General features: G+C 49.2%; 1 long non-coding RNA gene across 2 annotated transcripts; it reads right to left on the bottom strand.

Annotated features, from left to right (window-relative positions):
• Positions 1-3,945: 3,945 nt before the first annotated feature.
• Positions 3,946-14,169, bottom strand: LOC131403002 (uncharacterized). 2 transcript variants are annotated; one of them, XR_009219132.1, is made up of 5 exons: positions 13,398-14,169; positions 11,411-11,477; positions 10,773-10,842; positions 9,017-9,101; positions 3,946-4,095 (listed from the first exon to the last, which is right to left on the bottom strand). It is a non-coding gene; the product is annotated as an uncharacterized LOC131403002 (long non-coding RNA). The 2 variants fall into 2 exon arrangements; XR_009219131.1 differs by lacking the exon at positions 3,946-4,095 and having other exon boundaries at positions 8,903-9,101.
• Between the last annotated feature and the right edge of the window lie 1,811 nt (positions 14,170-15,980).

Raw genomic sequence — 15,980 nt, 5'->3', positions numbered from 1 at the left:
CGAGAGTCCCTCCACCTTCTCAGGCCACACCTGCCACTTGGGCTCTGCACTGCCCTCCTCTACAGGCCCCAATACATGCAGAAGTACAGAGCCTGAGTGTAAGACGTCAGGACAGCCAGAGGACACGTCGGAGTGGCCCGTGGTCACTGCATTCAGGGTGTCCTCACACACTCACTGAAGTGACAGGAGCCCGGAGCCTGCAGACAGACTTTTCGCAGGGGAAAAAAAGGATAAATTATAGCAAACAAAGACAGTTTCTGTGTGTTTGGGCCTGCCGAGGTCACAGGGAACCAGGAGAGCCAGCGGCAGAGTGAAGGCACGATGGAAACAGCCCCTGAAACACCAAAGTGCCTCGAAACACTCTGCAGTGGGTTTTTGAAAGATAAATCCTTATTGTATTTAAATTATTCATTTCTTTTGCATTTTTACAAGTGTTTTTTAAAAATGCTTTTCACAATTTCAAAAGACATTATTAAAATCCAGCCTGCAAAGGAAATACTTAGGCCTGTGCATGCACACGGTCGCATGCACACACTCACGCTCTCTCCGCAGTCTTTCTCTGGAGGGAACATGAGAACCAGAACCGGTGGTGCCTCTGGGACAAGAGACGGGAGACTTAGTTTTCATAAGACACTTTGTACCAAGTACATATGTTCTGTGTTCAAAAATATCAATAGCTTTGTTTAGAAGAACTGACTTAGTAAACAGTAAGATAAACTACAATTTAAGGAATAACCTTTAATTCTGAAATGAGCCTTTTGGTCTAATTGCACCCTCCCCGTATGAAAACTATTATTTTTCACTTTGGTGGCTGTGGTAAGGCACTCTAAATATTAAATATCCTGCTTTCTTTTAAATGCGCTGTAAATCATTCCTCCAAACGCGCCTCTGCAAACAGCTCCTGGCACGCCAGCTTTGTCATTTCAAATCTTTCCCCCTTGGGAGCCCCTCTGGGCCTCGTGGAGCCCGGCCTGTAGCTTCTGCCTGAGTGAGGTCCCGGGGGGCCTCTGTTTTTCTGCTCCACGTGCCCGTGGACAGCCTCTGATGAGGCCTCTTCCAGGGCACCATGGGACTGGAACCCTTGGTCAGGCTGTCCCCTGCTTGCACAGGCTGCTCACTCACAGCCCCAAGAAGGAGCTCAGCGCCAGGGAGCCTGCAGCCTGAGAAGCTGCTGCTGGGCGCTCGCTCTGGCTCTTCACCACAACGCGGTCTCTCCTGATGCCCTGGCAGAGGGTGCGCTGGGGCAGGAGGAGGCCAGCGGGGACCTGGGAGGCGAAGCAGCGCCCAGGGACCTGGTCCTGGCCCAGCCACACACTGGACGCTGCTGCCACATCAGGTAGTCTGCTCTGTGGGCACGCACTCACGCCCGTCCAGTCCAGCCTTACGCTCCATGGCAAGTAACGGTCTTCCAGGCAACCGATTCCCAGGCACCCTCGGATGTTCTTGCCTCACACAAACAGCTCTCCTTTGTCTGCACAGAAAGGAAAAGGGTGGCTTGGCTGGGCTAGGCCAGGGGAAAGTCACCAAGAAGAGGAAGGGTCATGATAATAGGCTTTCTAGAACCAGGGACAGACAGAGCCCAATGTTAAACTTCAATTTCAACCAGGCATTAACACCTCCACTTGAACGGAAAGGTATACTATCCCCAAACCAAAGACATGTGCAAGCCCAGAATGACGGTGTGTCCGTCACATGGAGAAGAGCACACGCACGGAGCTGTAGGCCCAAGAGGCTCCTGGACACGGCCCACTCTGCTCGCCCCTTATGCACACCCCTCACCCACAGCCACATCCGACCACACCCTGCCCTCCACACCTTCCGAAGTCTGAGCACTACAGTCCTGGTCACGCCCTGATAGAGGGAGACCTCCATCTGTCATTCCTTGTCTGGGTTTCCACATCTCGGGAGCATTTGGTCAAGGGACACAGGGTGACTGGGCACCTCTTTGGGCCGGGTCGATGTCTGTGTGCTGAGAGCTGGGACAGGACAGTGAGTGAACACGTACGGTTCCTGTCCTCATGGGGCAGGAGCTAGTCAAACAGTTAGAAAGAAACAAACCATCAAACCAATATATACATGTTTATAAACTGTAAACAGTGCCAGGAGGAACAAGAACGGACAGAGTGCTCTAGAGGACAGTCCAGGAGAACAAATCTAGACTGGGCTCGGGAATGCCCACCTCCAGGATGGGACCCCAGACCTCGTGGGGCAGCCTCCCACTACCCAGCCTTTAGATACCACTTCCGTCCACATCAGCTCTAGGCATTCCTTGGCACAGAGGCCCCATATAACCACCTCCACCTGAGAAGCAGAAGAAGTAGACAAGACATGGAGAAGCCAGGACTAAAATAATCTGACTGATTAATAGGGAATCCCTTTGTTCCCTTCTGTCAGAGGCCCTCTGGTCTAACCACCACCCTGGGGCCTCCACCCTCAGATTTTACGTATTTAACAGAACAATGCAGTCTGGCCCCCAAAAGGTTAGCAGATCTCAGGGGAAACCAACCAAGTCCAACTCCCAGCTGACCACATGCAAACGCTGGGCACAGAAGGGGAGATACCCAAGCTCTGATGCTCCTTCTACTGAGGACAGTCACGGCACCTGGAGGGTGGCTGTGGGGTCTTGGGGGAAATCTAGCAGGGGATTTCATTTCGGTGTGACCCAAAACGTCCACATGGCATGACAGCAAACAGAAAACAGTGTACTCTAGTTGAATACTTGGCACATTTCATACGGATTTCCAAGGATGTGACTCTGCACAGTTTAAGCCATAGATCATTGATACCTCCAGACTGAGTCCATAGTGACTCTCATTTTTTAAATCAAAATAGCTGTGGAAGAGTCTGGCAGCCTCAAGACATTAGCATGTGGAAGTGCTGACTCCCAGTGATGGTGCTGAGGGACTACCCCGGTCATCACTGCGACCGAGGGTGCTGTGCACACAGTCACCCCCCCACAGTCCACGCCACAGCCCGTGTGTGTTACAGGCCTGAGATCTGAACATCAGAAGACAACTGAAGGGCAGTCAGGACTCTGGGTCGGGGGGCCCTTGGATAGTCCTCACAGGAGCGTGGGGCCAGAGAACACAAACGAGGATGACCCAACTCATTGTCCCGGCCCAGACGCCTAAAGAGAGAACAATAACTCACCAGAGATGAGTAACTGAGATTTACAAATTAACACTCTTAGGTGCAAGGAAATAGCGAATTTACGTGAGGATCCCCACAAAATGAAATTAATTTTCTTCAGTCTTACCAGTCAGGTCAACTAAAGAGCAGCAGACTGACCCGACAGTTACTGTGCTGGAACGGGAGAGGCAATCAAGGAAAGCGGATATCCGAGGGCGGGAGGCACCTGGGCGTCTGACGGCTTTGTAACTGGGCAAACCTTCAAGAACAGCTCCATTCCAGCCTTGGCTTTGATCATTCTCTCCCGGCACTTTGGAGAAATGGGGCATATTTTCCTCCACAAAACCCCAGGGCATCTGACAAATCAGCGTCCTGCCGTCCCCCATTCCTGGGTCGGGTCAGGATTTGGGCTTGGCCAGGAGCAGGATGAGTCCCACACTTTCATTTCCCAATGGCTCTCCCGGGGATTCACCAAAACTCTGCTGGGTTCCCCAGCACCCCGACATCTCGAGGGTCCCCCTCCTACCACTGACTGGCGTCCTCTTGAGAAAATTCACTTTCACATGAGCCCAACCACAAACCAAAGGAACCAAAAACAAAACTCCAGGATGAAAAAAGACACACATTATACAACTTCAAGCCAAACAACGTCTGGATGAGCTGCTCTCTGTAATTATCCACGTGGGGCGCCCCTCCACTGGATGGATGGACACTGAAAGCTGCCCACGGCTTGGGGTGAACCTAAGAGAATGCAGCTCGGCCTGTCACTGGGGCCACACGGGCTTGGCCACTTACTGGTAAGAGGAGCAACGCGGCTGAGTCCACAGCAAATGCGGGAAACCTGGACTTCTGGGTTGAACTCCATCAAGCTGAAGAGAGTGGGTGGAATCACTTCCGGAAGAGCAGTTTCCACTAGGTTTGGTCCTTTGCCAAGAATTCCGTAGCCTCAGACAAAAACATGTCCTTCTACATGACAGTAAAAACAGCGGTCAGTAAGTCAAACCAAGTGCAGCCCTCTTCACCAGAAATTCAAACTGCACCGCCGGGATGCTTTAGATCCACAGGGATTGTTTTCTCCTCCTTGCTTGGCAAAAACACATTAATGACACTTGGAAAAGAATCAGTTTCTTTTCTCCTCTTTTAAATTCTTACTCTGGGCGTATGTCAAGCAAACTAACCAAGCTCAGAATACAAACTTCCCACACCTGGAGGGCAAGCTGGAGGGGCCTAGTCAACAAATCACCCAGAAACCCCATGTGAACACAGGAGAGCCTCAGAAGGGCAGTTGTCCCCCTACTAACAGGTCTAAGATTCACACTGACCAGGAGGGCAAGCCAAGTACAAAACAACTTAGGGCCAGATGCCGATAACTCTCAGAAATGATGTTTTGCTTATAAAAAGTGGAATACCCATCAGTGGTGCCAGATGTTTCATCCCAGGGGCATAGACCTCAGCGTCGAAACCCTAAGGCTCTTCTCCCTCTGTCTCTGTTTCTTGGTGCAGCCTCTCTGGAGGAGGCAGGGCCAGAGTCTCTGGCCCAGGCGACGGGAGGGGGTGAAAGCAGTTCCTTCTCCACTCCAGAGGTTTACTACAGAATTACTAAGCTCTGGGCTGGCTATTTGTCTACAGAGAAACCAGGGCTACTATCGTTCTGTCAGGAACGTCACCCTCACCCTCTATTAACTGAACTCACTCTAACTAGGTCTTCCCACAGCCACGTTCCCTCCCTCAGGCTGAGGTCTGTGCCTGTGAATCCAACAGACACCAACCCTTCACCATCGACCCCTCTAGAGCTTCCCAATGACCTGCCTGCAAGAGGCTCTCACCATTTCATACAGCACAGCCAGTGCCCCTACACGCCATGTGCTTAACGGTCCCCACAACTGAGAAGGGCAAGTACCGGGGGACGTTCACCCGAGTCACAGGAAGGGTCCATACTGTTAGGAAGACAAACCGGTGAGAACTTGGAAGGATTCTGGTGAACGGAAGGAGCAGATAAGTGCCAGGTCATTCATTCACTCCACAAATATGTCCCAAACAGCAAACATACGCTATACATCTAACTGGTGATGGGAACATGAGGGGAAGGAAGAGACCCGGTCCCTCTCTCTGAGTTCAGTCTAGCGGAGGAGGCAGAGGTCAGCCAGAATTATCACCCAATTAATCTGTGCTGACTGCAAGGATGGCAGGACAGGGGCCTCCGTGAGGAAACTCAGGGAGCCTGAAGTAGTTCATGGGCAGGAGCGTTCAGGAGGCTACACTCTATCCACGCAGTCTGAGGGATGAGTAGGAGTGTGGAGGGGAGGGGAGAGCACGGTATTCCACGTAGGGGAGACAGCACCTGCACAGGGAGGGAGGGGCCATGGCCCACTGAGGGAGTTTAAACAAGGGCCCAGTGGATGAAGTCAGGGGACGAGGGGGAATATTTGCAAGACGCCAGTGGGGAGCAGGGAGGGCAGATCATGCAGGATGCTGTAGACCACGGAATGGTCTGGTCTTTATTCTAAGCACAATGCGTAGCCGGTAAGTGTTCTAAGTAAGGAGTGGACATGATTCCTAGAGGGGAACGTGAGTGGACGTGGCAAACAGTGGAGAAGGAGCAGGTGGGGGACGAGCAGGGGTTCACTTTTGGACCCACTGAACTCACAGTGCTTAGAGATGGCCAAGGGCAAACGTCAAGTGGCACTGAGAGATGTCTGCACCTCCCAAGAGCATGCTGGGCCTCAGCTGCCAGCTGGAGACTCCTGAGCACACAGTCGGTGACTGCAGCCACGGTGAGGGTGAGACCTTCTGAAGGAGAAGGCAGAGGAAAGGAGGAGAGCACAGTCCTGCCATGGGGACCTCTGACATGGGAGGGCCTGGCCCAGGAGCACAGCCAGGAAACGAGCCCAGAAGGAACGAGAAAGGAAGAGAGCCCTCAGAGAGCTCAGTCACAGGGGCGAAAGGAAGACCGCTCTTCACCAAGATGCTCGGCACGTCACAGCCAATGTCAAACGTTGCTGAGAGATCAAGAAAGGGAAAGATTGGACAATGGTCTCCAGGTGCTTTATTCTTGTTTTCAGCAACATGGAGGTCACCGTAACCCTAGCAAGAGCCACTCAGCAAACTGATAAGGGTGGAAGCTGAGTGGAACGGACAGAGGAATGAGAAGGAGACAAGGACATGGGGACAGTAAGTCAATGCAGCTCCTGAGAAGTCTGGCCTAGAAGTGGAGGCAGGAGGTGAAGCGAAGGGGTGGGACTTGGGGGAACGGGAGGACGTGGAGGGCTCCACACAGGGCCCCTTAAGATGGAAGACACCTGAGTCATGTGTAAATGCTGATGGCGAGGGACGAGTAGACAGGGAGAGGCTGAAGTTGTGGGGAAGAAGGCCCAGCAGATGGAGTGAGGCTTCTGAGGAACGGGGGGGAGATGGGATCCAGGACACAGAGAGAAGCATCAGCTTCAGCAGGATGAGACACGCTTCCCCCACTGCTATAAAGGGAAGGGACCCAGGGCGGGGACAGGTAGAGGCAAGTGTGCAGGAGTCCGAGTGGGAAACTGAGGGCTTTCTCAGCTGACGGCATCTGTTTCCTCTATGAAACAGGAGGCAGGTTCTTCTGCTGAGAGCGAGAGATGGGAGGGTCAGCGGTCTGGAGGATGAAGTGTGGCCAACTTAGCTTTCCAGCAGGATTTGATCTTGGTGCCTCTGCTGAGGGATAACTTTGGAAAGGCAGATTCTAAGTGCTTTGGAAAGACAGATTCTAAGTGCTTTGGTGAAGACAGCAGAACAACAACAGTCCCTAAATTGACTCAAAGGAAAAGAGGGGTTTACTGACCCAGAAAGTGTACACCTAGGTGAGCGAGGCTGGCAGAGCTGGGGCCTGGCCTCTGCTGCCTGGCTCGCAGAGAGCTTCTTTACCTCACTGTGCTCTGGCAAGGGCCACTGGAACGAAATCACTGTTGTCACTGACAGGGGGAGGCTCAGGCCACAGTCAAGATCACGGTTGTGGCGGGCTACTTCTAAAATGGCCCCTAGTGATCCCCGTCTCCTGCTGTTCACACCCACGTGTACTCCCCACCCTTGTGTGGGGGCTGGACCTAGTGGCTTGCTTCTCACAAGCAGAAGGCCAGCAAAAGTGAAGGGAGGTCACTGCCCAGATTAAAGGAGAGAACACCAGCTTCTGTCTCATTGGCACTCTGTCCTACCCTCTCATTTGGTCACTCTGACGGAGCCAGCTGCCATGTTGGGAGCTGCCACGTGGAGAAGCCTACATGGCAAGGAATGGAGGAAGGCTTGGCCAGCAACCATTTGCTGGACAACTACCAGCAAGGAATTGGGGTCCCTGAATCCTGCAAACAACCATCGGTGTGCTCCTGGAAGCAGAGCCTTCCCAGTGGAACCCTACGATGACTGCAGCCTTTGAGAGACTCAGAGCCAAAGACCCAGCTAAGCCCCCCCAGATGCCTCACCCACAAAATTCAAGTGGTACTTCTACCCGCTGCTGCCGGCAGTATCAACTGGTAAAACTTCTGGAAAGCAATTTAACAACACATTCTGACAACAATAAAAATATCCTACTCCTTTGACACTCCTGGGATTTATCCTAGAGCAATAATCCAAACGAAAGAAAAAGTCACGTATGCACACAAGATAAATGTCATGATATCTCCAACGGCCACTGCACTCCGCCTCCAAAGAAGTATGCCACATGACAACAGGGAAAAGCTTACGTAATTATTTAATAAAATGGTAAAATGAATAATTAATTATGATAAATTAAATTGATGCTATATCATACAAATATTAAAAACTGTAACTGTGAAAACATTACCACCATGGAAAAATGCTTTATGTAAGTATAAATGATAAAACAAGCATATAAAACCACACCTATGGTGTGATTACTGTATACAAATGTGCACACATGGGGCCCATCCCGGTGGCGGAGCAGTTAAGTGTGCACGCTCCTCCGTTGCAGCGACCCGGGACTCCCAGGTACGGATCCCGGGCGTGCACCGATGCACCACTTGTCAAGCCATGCTGTGGCGGTGTCCCATGTGGAGTAGAGGAAGATGGACACAGATGTTAGCCCAGGGGCAATCTTTGTTAGACAAAAGAGGAGGATTGGCATCGGATGGTAGCTCAGGGCGAATCTTTCTCATCAAAAAAAAAGAAAGAAAAGAAAAAAAGGGCCAGACCCGTGGCTTAGCGCTTAAGTGCCTGCGCTCCGCTGCTGGTGGCCCCGGTTCGGATCCTGGACACCCACCAATGCACCGCTTCTCCGGCCATGCTGAGGCCGTGTCCCACATACAGCAACTAGAAGGATGTGCAGCTATGGCATACAACTATCTACTGGGGCTTTGGGGGAAAAAAAAAGTAGTGCACATATGAACGAGGACTGGAAGAAAACACTAGACAATGAACAAAGATGATATCATGTGCTGGTAGGATCACTGAGAATTTCTAAAAGATTTAGTCTTATATTTAACGGCCCTCCCTTCAGACCAATATCAGAAACAAAAAGGTTAAATATACAAGCTTGAGAAAGTTTCTCAATCATTCCTCCCTGCATTAATTACATTCTTCTCAAATCAGTGAACATCAAGCTCCTTTTAGGGGACACTTGTTTTCTCTTTGAAAGCCTCATACAGTTTCCTGTCTCTGCTGAGAGAAAGGCTCACAGCTCCTCTGCTGACGGGTGGCTTTAATCCTCCACCCAATCCTTTATCCGTTCCTTTCCATGGGAGCTGGGATGAGGGCACTGGGAAGGGACAAACAGAGCAGTGGCCCCAGGAAGTGATAAGAGAGGTAAGAGTCAAATGAAGGCAGGTGGTTTTAGCCCATGAGAGCCCCACCGCTCACAGCTCCAGACTGCACCATCCCAAGGGGGTGTAAGGTCCACTACCTGTTTGCCCAGCTGCGCCCCATCCACCAGAATAGACTTCTCCTTTATCCGTTAGGAACAGACTATGGTCCTGACCACAGGCGACCTATCAGACGAACAGAGGGAAGGCTGATGAGAAGAAATCCTTGGAAGCCCAGTGTCCTGCTCAAGGGACGCAAAGTACGGGAGCATTCCCTACTGCTCCTGAGCCCGTAGGGGGCCGGATCCAGGCAGGCTGCCCCACACAACCTCCACTTCTTATTCTTTCTCACTCCACTGCAGCCTGGTTTCTGCCTGCCCCTCCACTGACGCGGCTCTTGCTAAAGGAAAGGGCCAGATGTCCTGAGGAGAAGACCCAAGAGCTCCTCCATCCCAGTCCATCCCTGTGGAACCACTCCCTCCTCCACAAGCCTTTCTCTTCCCCATCCCTCTCTTCTGCCTCTCCAGTAGCTTCCAATCTTGTTCCTTAGCTCAGCCCTACTGCTTACCCTTCAGTGTTGGAATCCTTCTCCAAGGTCTGTCTTCTGCCCTCTTCTCTCCTCCTCTTCACGCTCCCCTGGGAGGCTGCATCCATTTCCAAGGCTTTCCCTCTCACCTCTACCCTGCTATCTCCACTCCCAACAACTCTACTGAGTTCCAGACCTGCTTTTCTAACTGCCTAATGAAAAGCACCGTTTACTAAATGCTTATTATGCCAGGCACTGTGCTAAGTCAATAACCAAGAACACCTACGAAGAAACTGAATCTCAGAGAAGGTTGGTAACTTGCCCAAAGTCATCCAGTTAATATGTGGGGAAGCAGGGACTTGAATTCGCATCCATGGGACTTTCAAGTCTGTGCAAGAAGCACCACACTCTACTGCAAACTTAAAAGCAAATTCACTCTCTACCTCCTCCTCGCGTCTCCCTCCCACTCAACCCAAGCCTGCCCCTCCTCCAGGACTCCCCCATCTGAGTTGAGAACATCAGCAGCCACTCATTTGCAGGTGGAGTCAGGCTCCACTCCTTCTAGCTCACTCCCTGGACCTCTTATCAAGCCCCACATCTGGTCAATCCTCCTTACATGTCTCTCCACCTGTCCCTTCTCCCCACGCCTTCCCAAGTGGCCTTCATCACCTCCTCCCCCAACCCTAGAAAACCCTGCATCACTCACTCTCCACCTGTCTTCCAGCCTATGCCACAGCACTCCGCTGTAAGCATGCCAAACTCCAGCCACCCCGCATGCTCTCAGCAGTTAAAGTCTCCACCTGCCCCCTCCCCTCTGCCATGAAACCTTTCCCACCCTCCATCCCCAGCCTATCTGGTACATGCCTCTGCCACCTCCTCCACGATGCCTTCTCTCCCTTCCATTCCACCGCACGGACTTAACAATTCCCCTTTTGGTACTCTTATAGCACTTTCTAGATGCATTCACTTACGTATTTAAGGATTGATCTTAGCTATCTACCACGTGCCAGGCACTGCCCCCGGGGTGGGAATAAATGGTGAGCAAGATAAAGGCAGCCTGGAACACACACAGTGCCTGGACACACTCGGGTGCAGCTAGTTTTTTAACCTGTCTTTCCCACTACAGTGTTATCCCCCCAAACATTATCAAACTTCATACCCCATGATCTACGATACATCCTGGCCTATAGTAGGCAGCTAATAATTTTTATGAAACATCTTATTAATTCATAAAATCCCTCTACCAAATTTGCCATCACCCCACCCAAATTTCACGCTTTCAGAAGTGCCCCAGGAGTCAGAATGAGTGGCTCTCAGCCCAAGCCTCTTACCTGGACCACCTGTCCACTGACGTCCTGCCTTCTATGGACTTTGTGACTTTCGCTAATGACTGAGGGCAATCTGGGTAGAAGCAAGACATATGGTCATAGTAAGCACTGTGGGGTTCTGGCCTCTCCTCTGTCACCCCTAACTGGTGGCCCCCCACACACATAACTATCAGGGAAACTCTCAAGTTCAAATAGCAGGCAGAGGTAGACCCAGGTGGGAAAGTAACACAAAACAAATAAAATCGCTTGGTGATTTTAATACGCTGCCAGAGTTGAGACTGGTGTTTAGATCCACCAGCATAATGCGAGGATCTAGAGAGAAACTTTTTTAAAGACAAACAGACATAGAACTGAAACAGAGAAATTTTTGAAGGTAATCAATTTGGTTAAAAATAAAGAGTGAATCCAAAGAAAGTCCAGGTATCCCAATCAATGCTCATGCACCTGCCCTCCCAGCAGGCTGATGCTCCCCCTGCGATGGAACAACACTCTCCACAGCTCTCTGGGGAGTGCTCACTGCTCCTCTCAGGCATGAGGAACCTTGCTTGGTACTGCTCTGTGGCTCTATCACACAGTAATCACTCCGGAGATGTTTAATGCTCAACACAACTTGGGGAGGGGTAGTCCTTGTGGGAACTCACCTGTAAAGTTCATTTTCCACCACCTTCCTTCCACATTGTCCGTAATAGCTGTTTGCCAGGCTGAAGACTAAAGAATACCACCACCAATGAAATCAGTTCTACAGGTGTGTGGAACCCAAGAATGTCAGGACTGAGAGGGGGTCTGGAAAGTGGTCCTAGTCCAACTGCTCACCCAACTGCCACTGGGTTTCCTTCTCCAATATTCCCAGCCAGTGCAGGCACACCTCCAGGCATGCTGGGGTGCAGACCTGCTGCAACAGACTGGGACACCTGTACTTTCCCTCTGCTTCCCCTCTGGGCCCTCGTTCTGCCTCTCAGGAATTCCATAAGAGGCGAGTACCTCCTGTGAAAGGCCTCAGCACCCCCATTCCTTGGACCTGTCAACAGGCTGCCCTCGAGGCCAAGCCCCCTCTGGAAAGAGTTTCTAAACACCACCTTGGCCTTTTCCTACAAAGCACCCCTAGCCAGAAAATGAAATGTGAAAAATTTAGTCGAGGTGGCTTTCCCTGGGATAACCACTTTTTTGGCGACGATCAGGGTTACCAAGGAGCCTGGACTCTGAAAGCCCCACCTCTTGGAGGAAGCGTTAGCAAACAGCCTTCTCTCAGTACAATAGAAAAAACCGTCTACATACGCAGCCTGGCTCAGTGACTTCACGGCAAAGGGAGGCCTTGATGAGGCTGCCTGGTGTGCGCTGTCACGTTTATAAATACCTGAGATTTCCCAAGAACCACAGAGTGCAGAAACAGAAGAGAGTCAGCAAGGTCTGCCCAACACAGCTCTCTTAAGCTATCCTACTGATTTGCTCCGGGAAATTCCAACAGCTTCACAAATCACATGTGGCTCAATCAAATGGTCAACTTCAGGCCCAATGGCAAGAAACTGGTCCCCCCACCCTCCACCAATCTCCAACAGGTCAATTCACCTCCTTCACCGTCTGTCAGGACCAGAGAGTGGGCTCTGGCACAGGAGACTTGTACACCTGTGTCTCCTGAGGTCTATCCAGAGGCAGTGGGACAGGTGAGAGCTCTAAAACACACTTGTCTCCCCTCGCTCAAATGAACACAACCGGGGTCAGTGCACTGATGCAGAGTCAGAGCATTTCTAACATGAGAGATCACTGCCCCATCCTCACGTTGTTATGCAGTGAGATGGGAAAGACTTACTCAAGGTACGTAAGTTAGTGGCAGAGCGAGGAGCAGTCCCCAACTCCAACCCACTGCACCACATTGCCTCCACGACACACTGGGTTAGGGAAAAGCATCCTTAGTCTTTAAAGAAAGCTCTTCTCGTGTCATTTCACACCATTTGAACTCTTCAGGAAAGTAAAAGCAATAGCCACTTCCTGCAATAGCCACTAGGATTTCTCAGTAAGGTGAAGAACAGGATCTATATTATACGACAGCACTTAAAATAAAAGGAGGCAAAAAGAATACACAGACGCATTTGCTTGCACATGCATTAAATCTCTTCGGAAGGATGAACCGGAAACTGTTAACACAGGTTGTCTACAGGCAGAGAAACCATGGTGCTGGGAGGACAGAGGTGGAAAGCAGAGTCTTCATCATATGTTCTACTGTGCCTCTAGGATTCTGAATTATGCAAACATGGTATCTATTCATAATAGAAAATTTTAATTTTTAAATAAGCAAGTAAGGGGGAAAGATGTTTAGAAGTCACTCTAAAGAAACTTATTGTTCTTTACAATCCTACCGAGGAGGCCAGATGGGCTATGTAGGGAACGCCTCTTGCAGGTTTTAAACGATGACCTTCTGAATATTTACAATGGAGGCTAGAGTTCAGGAGAAGGTCTGTGAATGCACTGGTTCTCAACATACTCCTTACTAAGGATCCCCTACTTTCTCCTATGATCCCCATCTTTCAATAGATCTCGTCTACCAAATAAATGGCATTATGACTGCTATAATAATACACTTGCCCATTCGTATTCATCAGTGAATGATATAATTTCCAGACAACTTTTTACCTGCATGAAATATCTGGTTTATCTCAATGAGATGATGTGATTCTAGGCAAAATCAAAGAAAATGGACGATGTTGTTAGCTTATATTAGTAGCTGAAAATATGAAGTACTTTAAAATACTGACAAGTGATTCACATCCCCCATTACTATCTGCATAGACCCCTAAGGGCCTGGGAAGCAGTAAATACATAACATCGAAAGGGAATCTGGCTCTAGGTCCAACTACCAATTGGCAGGAAATACAGAGGACAGAGGATCATGTCAAACGGCACCACAGGGATGCATTCAACAAATTGCAGACTGGAAAATTCTGTAGAATAAACAACGTGACATCATTAAATAAATATCAAGGAGAAAAGATTAAAACAGACTTAAAAGACTATAAAAGTCTTATCAACCAGTTGCCACGCCTAGACTTTCTCTGGCCCTTGATTCAAATAAATTTTTAAATTTAAAATAAAAATCTATTGACAGTTCGGAGACAAAAGGCAGTTTGAATGCTGACTACATATTTGATATTCAGGGATTATACTGTTAATTATTTTTAGGTGTGACGATGTATTTCCTTTTTTGGGGGTCCTTATTTTTTAGATATGGATTGAAATATTCATAAATGAAATCAATAATCTGACGATTGTTCCCAATTTGCCGAGGGAGAAGGTGGGGGAAATGAGTAAAACAAGACCGTCATGTGTTGATGACGGCAGAAGCTGGCGACGGCCCACGGGGTGCATTATCCTATTCCAGCCACTTCTGTGTATGTCTACAATCGTTCCTAACAAAAGGTAAAAAGAAACGTAATGTGGCATCATACAGCCAATCAAGACTTCAATACTAACTGTAAAAGAATTCTAATATAAAATAAACTGAAAGAAGGCAGAACACAAAATAGACACTGTGATCAAAATTATATAAAAAGATACTTGCATACAAATGACGGAACACGAAAAAAATGACAAGAAAGATTTGTCCAGTATGTACTTCTGGGTAATTCCACTTTATTTTAAAAAATGCTTCTTATTGTCCTCATACTATTCATTGACTAATGAATATTTGTTAAAATATCATCAATAATTTCTAACATTTTTACAATCCAGTTTCAAATAATTGGAATAAAGCCTCCATCTTAAGGCTTTCGTTGAATTTCTTCCCCAGACCACATTCTAGGCACTGTAGGGTGTCTCAGGCTATCTCAAGCGAGGAAACAAACGTCATCACTCTGGGGCCAAAAAAGAACACCCCTACTTAGCAGCAAATGACCTTTACCAAACGGGCTGAAAAATAATCTAGCCCAGATGGTTTCAAACAACATGCCTTTCAAGACTCCATCCTTGTTGTTGTTGTGGTTTGGTTGATGTCATCAGATTCTTGAAAGTCAGAGGGAGCTTCCTCAGCCAATCATAGCAGAGAAAGCCAAGGGGAGAGCTTCACGTTTCCCTTCCTGGCTCCTGTGAAAGCCAAGCCGGGAATCTCTGTTGAGTTCCATCCCCCAAACTTCCGTCCCATCCTTGGTTTTAGAGGACAGCAGTGTGACTCCACGGCCACAGGCGGCAGGTGAAATCTGAAAAAGAGTTCCCATAAAGCATTCACTGACCTGGGACGTCCAGCTTTTCCAGCAATAAATGGCAGCTTGTTCACCCACTCCAAGAACACACACTATTAACACAGCAGCAAACACTTAAGGAACGTTTCCTATGTGCTAAGTGTTTGAGATGTACTGTCCCATTTTATCTTCACACTCACCCAAGGGTCTAGGTATCAGATCCTCCCCGTTCACGAAGACACAGTCTCACAGAGCAGTTAAATTGAAGATTACCTTAGTTTGAATCTTGGAAAGACCATGGGGTCTACAGCTGGTAGACTATGACCAGTTGTGCGACCTGAAATGGACTGCTTGACCTCTCTGTGTCCGTTTCCCTCTATGTGAATTGGAGTTGAGAATAACTTCTCTCTTATTGGGTTGTTGTGAGGACTAAATGAGTTAATAGAGCTAAAGCCCCTACAGTGAATAGAACCTGACTTAACGTGTAAGAGTGACGGCATATACTCACTATCATTACTGGTGGTAGCAGGAGGAGTATCTGGTAGAGGAGAAAATCGAGGCTCCTAGAGATTAAATAACTTTCCCGACACAGTCACACAGCTAATAAGTGGAGGTTATCTGGTTCCAGAATGTACACTCGTGAGCCTCATGCTGCACTGTGACATTCTCAAACCCCTGCCATGAAGAAGCATTCATACCACAGCTACATCGAACGTGACACATTCACAGCCCAGTGGCTTTGTGGGGTGTTTCACCCACATGTGATGTTATCAATCCTCACCTTCACTGGCCGCGTGAGGAAACTGAGGATTAGGTGGGGCTGAAGCCAATCAAAGGCAGCCTGGCTTTAGAATTAACCCCCTTCGCATAAAACCCAGAGTGAGCACCTTCCCGTGTGGCCTGGGATAGGCCTAGTTTACACCTGATGTCCCAACGTTCACTCTCGAACAAACTGGACGACAAATTCTATGGTCACCCACATGAGCCCCCACTGTCTCTTAGCTGTTTACAGTTCATCACAGGCCTCCAGAGTCAATCTCAG

This window comes from Diceros bicornis, unplaced genomic scaffold (genome assembly GCF_020826845.1).
Source record: "Diceros bicornis minor isolate mBicDic1 unplaced genomic scaffold, mDicBic1.mat.cur scaffold_469_ctg1, whole genome shotgun sequence".
NCBI lineage: Eukaryota > Metazoa > Chordata > Mammalia > Perissodactyla > Rhinocerotidae > Diceros > Diceros bicornis.
The sequence above is the reverse complement of the archived record's forward strand: the minus strand, read 5'-3'. Positions and strand labels throughout refer to the sequence as shown.